Source organism: Elephantulus edwardii, unplaced genomic scaffold (assembly GCF_000299155.1).
Source record: "Elephantulus edwardii isolate Elephantulus edwardi_28Jun2011 unplaced genomic scaffold, EleEdw1.0 scaffold00019, whole genome shotgun sequence".
NCBI classification, from domain to species: Eukaryota; Metazoa; Chordata; class Mammalia; order Macroscelidea; family Macroscelididae; genus Elephantulus; species Elephantulus edwardii.
The window spans coordinates 462,631-468,053 of NW_006399769.1; positions in this window are offsets into that span (position 1 = coordinate 462,631).

Sequence of the window (5,423 nt, forward strand, 5' to 3'; positions counted from 1 at the left end):
GTTGGCGCAGGATAGAGCAGGGTTTAGAGCTGTTGTGCATAGGGTCGCTATGAGTCGGAAACGACTCGATGGCACATAACAACAAACAACAGCATGGTATTAATAGGCTGACAAATACAGCCAAAAATGCGCAATCTGGAGAGGATAAAATTGAATGAGAGCTTCAAAAAATTTAATTCCTGTACTTGTCAGAAACTTTTCCCAATAAAGTGAAAAGAAAAATGTAACAACTGGGGAGAAAAGAACAAACAAACAACAACAACAAGAAACCACCCCAACATTTGGCAATATTATCTCAGATGTTGTTTCTTAAGACTGGAGCTGAAGGAAGACTAGCAAAGCAAAATTTCGTTCCAGAAGGCTAGAAACTCTCTCAGGCTAATGGTGCCAAGAAACCCTAGAATCCCTGCTTTTATTAGCATCCAGAACAAAGAAATAGTTCACGGAGAAATGGAAACTTTAAGGATTACTTCATAGGGCCAGTATAGGCCAAGCACACTGGTAGATAAAAGACATACAATCAAGCAAGACTTCTTTGTATTCATAAACTGTGCTTTCTCACATTCACAACAATCTTATCAAGAGCAGAAATATTTGCTCTCAAATAAATAAGTGTCTGAAGATGTTTGAGAACTGCTTGCAGTCCTCTTTCTCAGAGCACCTCATGAGAGCTGTTTGCAATCTTCTTTCTGGAGACAGCTCTAGAAGCAAGTCACACAGCCACATCCCAAGGACACAGCCCCTTACATACTGTGCCCCTTACATCAAACAAGTCTTCCATAACAATAGTTTACAGAAAACTCCTGTGGCTCTAGGAGAAGAAAGACCGATAACTCAATTACAAAATGGGGTAAAGACATGGAAATACTTTTCACAGAGGAAGACATTTGGATGGGCAACAGATACATGAAAATATGTTCAAAAATCACTGGCAAGAAGAGAAATATAAATCAAAACCACAACGAGATACGATCTTACACCAGTAACAGTGGCAAAGTTTAGCCTGGTAAAAGCAGTAAATGTGAGAGAAGATGTGGAAAAGTAGGAACTCTCTCACAGTGTTGGTGGGATTGTAAAATAGAGCAACGATTCTGAAAGACAATTTGGCATTTCCTAAAAAAACCTGAAAATTGAAGCTTCGTATTACCCAGTTATTCCACTACCAGGAATATATCCCATGAAAATTAGAACTGAGATGCAGAGATTTGTACACCAATGTTCACAGCAGCATTATTATCCATCACAAGAATATGGAAACAGCTTAACTATCCAACCACAACTGAATGGCTTGAAAAAGTGTGGTATATTCACACAAGGTGATATTATGCAGCACTGAGGAGCAACAATTTTGAAAAATACTAATAACTTGGGAGAGACTGGAAAGCATTATGCTGAGTCACTAATTCATCTTCATAAGGATAGTACTGCCTAAGACCATTTTTGTAAAAATAAAAGGATAATTAATAAAGTATGGGGATCCAAGGGGCAGGGGGAAGGGGTTGGACTAGAGGGGTGAGGATGCGTAGGGGGCAAAAATCACAGGTTTTTACAATTTGTTAGGTAGAGGGAGGAGGTAAAGGAAATGGAGAAAACTTGAGAGCGACCTGAAAAGACAGGGCATTATTTTGCATAATCTAGTGATGATTAGTTTTATAAAACATAATGCATAAGAATAATTGTATTAAACACAATGCAAATGAATAATAGTGTGAATCACAGTGTGTATGAACTTTGTAAGCAAACAAAAAATAAAATGAATGAATTATTGGAGGGGAATGTCACAAAATCAATCAAATGGTGATAGATTTTTTTAAATGTCAAGTTAGGAAAAATCATAAATAAACCCTAAAACCCTATTTATACTCATCATAGGAAAAAAATGAGGGACACTACACTTAAGAAATACAGCTCCACATCCACATACTCATGCACATGATACATCATATCCATGATTGCAAACCAATATTTGTGACAGCTATACATACATTAACACAGAAGAACCAGGTATAAAAACTCGTGGGCATTATAATAATCAAAGGCTTGTAGACATAAAATCTCATATTATTACTCCTTTAAACACATGGCATATTGTTTTTATGGTTAGATGACATCAAGGTGCCTCCATCCCATAATACAGGAAGTAGAACAAAAAGAAACTTCGTCTGATCCTGCACCATCCTCACAATTCTGGAGTTTAAGGTCAGAGTCTGATGAGAACACTGCCTTTCTTTTGCTGATCTTTTGCTAAGTACAATGTCCTTTTCCATGAAAAACCCTGGCTTTGCTTATTTGAAGATAGATTTATTATTTATTTTTGAAGTTGACAATACATTCAATTTTTCATTGACATCATGACCCAAAACATCAATTCTACCTGAGTCTTACTTATTCATTGCCTAACTCTCCGACGTGTAGGAAGTCATTGAAAATTCCACATTTTGTGACGTGATATCCTTAGTCTTTAAACTAACATTCATTGTTTCAGAAAGGACAATGTTGATTTTTCATTTCTATAGTCTAACTTGTGCTGAAAGTTGTCTACTACCAACAACCTTGCTGGTATTTCCAGTACTGATGGCATGGCTTCCTGCATCACAGCAACACACACACCACCACAATATGGGAAATTGATGGGAAAATGTTAGAACTACAGAAAAAGAAAATGAAATGCATTAGGAGGAAATGAAACCAGTTCTGACAGTGAAGCATAGAAATCTTTGGGAGGAAGAGGGTCAGGTGTGATTTTCCATCTGCTTTTAGACATAAGTGACCATGACCTAGATGCCTCCTTGTCTCTGCCCTTAATCTCCAACAGTATACCAACTGAAAAAGATCACTGAGATGTCTATCCTGAGTCTGATGTTTAAGGAGAAAATCACTAAGTGTCTCTTCCAAGGCATCACTGGATGGGTTCAAACAAGCGTCCTTTTCACTAACCAGGGACTCCATTTTCCTTGATTCTGACTGGAAAAGAACTCCAAGATAACCCTCAGCTTCATCAAATGCTGAAGCTGAGGATTCTGGCAGAGTCAATTTTCTTCCACAAGCTTTTCTCATAAGCCCCGAAGCCTAATTTTCTGTATGAAAGAATGTTTCCCCTGCTACAGTATGATGTTTGAATTAGGAGATATTAGAACTCAGCACAGAACCATGAAAAAAAGTAAGATTCCGTAGAGACTCTGCAAGATGGAGAAGAATTCACAGACCACAACAGGAAACCAGGCCTCAAACCAATAGCTAAACCTGTTCTTGGGTCTAAGTCCTGTAACCTTGGCTCTTTCTCCAGGAAGGTTTGTGGCTTAGCTCACACAGACTTCCCTTCACTATGTCTCTTGCCCAATAATACAGAAGGGTGGTGTCCTTGCTTCTCAGAACGCACATCTGCAGGTGTAGCTTTTTCTTGGCCCTGTGTAGGCATTGTGAATCAACTCTTCACAGAGTCTGCATACTATGTGCTACCACTAATCATGGTTAGTTGAGACTCACTCCCTGAAGCCCAGCTAGTTCCTTGTAGCCTGGTGGATCCAGGTCATGTAATACCTACTATAAGTGAATCCAGAGGCTACACAGAAGAGTTTCAGAGACCCCCTACTTAGGCCAGCTAGCGCTACCCCCACCCCAAATCCCAGTACCTTTACCTCACACTGTTGTTGGAATATTTTTTTTAGCTGCCTTCAAGCTGACCATGACTCATAGCAACCCTATAAACAGGAGTCACGGACATTTCCCCATCAGGAGCCATCGTCGTCCCTGATATACTAGAGCCCGTTGCCACAGCCGCTGGGTCAATCCAGCTCACTGAGGCCTTTCCTCTCTCTTGCTGATACTCTACCTTTCCAAGCATCATGTCTCTTTCCAAGGAATGGCCATTTCTAACAGGATACCCAACATACATGAGATGACGTTATATCATCTTTGCCTTTAAGGACCACCTACTTAACACTTCCTGAGGACACATTTTATTGACCTTCTGGCTCTTGTCTACTACAACAATACAAGGGCATTGACTCTTCTTTCATCATCATTAGTCATTATCCAGCACTCAGATGTATAAGAAGCAATGGAAAATACCACAGCTTGAATCATGTGAACCTTGACCATGATACTAACATTGTTTCTCTTTTGCCCTTTGATGAGGCCTTTGATAGAAGATTTCCTAGATTCAATACATTTTTTTTAATTTTGACCACTATTGTCAAGGATGTTGATTGTGTATTTGAGCAAAATGAAATATTTAACCTTCTCTATCATTATGTTGCCTATTGGCCTAGTTGTGAGCATTGCTATTTTCTTAATGTTTCATAATATTGCAACTATGTAGAAGGCTGCTGTCTTTAAATTTCTTCAGTAAGTGTGTCAGGCCCTCCTAGCTTCTTCATGGCCTGGGTTTAGGTTTCACATGAGTATTACTAAGTGTTCTGGGATTATCGTACTATTTCACACTGTTATTGTGGTGAAGTGCTATCAAGTCAAGCACAACTTATAGCAATCCTATAAACAGCAGGTCTAAATTCTAGTGTATCTGTGCCAGCCTCAACATCTCTAACATACATGCAAGTTATTGATGTCTTATTTAAAAATGCGTTTGGTCAGCAGTATGAGGCTAGAATCCAGGTTGGAAGTTGTCTGCAGTAGCCAGATTTCTCGCAGGTTTGTTTGCAGGTTCTGGTGAGGAATAAGGTAGAGTGTTTACTTGCCAGTATGTGTGAGTTGATTTGATTCGGCCTCCTATTTAAAAATGCATTGGGTGGGTTTTAATTGTTTTTAGTCAAATATTCTTCTAAGTGGTATAGCACTGGTCTGTCCATTTGCTGTAGATAAATAACTTGTGGCTGCTGTGATGCTAAACACTGTGTTACTGATGTGTCAAATGCAATAATAACCCATGGTGGACAGTGTTTGGTGGAGATTCCCAATTAAAACAAGCTTCAAAGCAGGAGTTGCATACACTTCTGAAATGGCTTTCCTCCAGAAGCTCTATGAACATGGAGAAAGGATGAGAAAGTTATACAAGTGTTCAGGTCTTTCGTTCAAAGGGTCACTGTAAGTCATCTATGACTCGATGGCACTTAACAACAACATGTAATAATCAAAGTATATAGTTTGTATGACATTGGTTCAGAGAACATACTTTGTTTCTATATTTTATTAAAACAGAATGTAACTTGGCGAGTTTGGGGGCCTAGTGTCAAGAAACTGCACTGCAATTCCAGAGGTGAGTGGTTGGAATCCCTTCCTGTACCAACCAGTCAGATGTGATTTTGATGGTACACACACACACACACACACACACAACAACCCTACAGTATGTAACTTAATGTAGCTTATTTTTTACTCTTCTGTCTTTGTAATGACCGTTTACACTCTTCCTGAATGATATCTTTGACATCCTCCCACAACTCATCTGGTCTTGGCTCATTAGT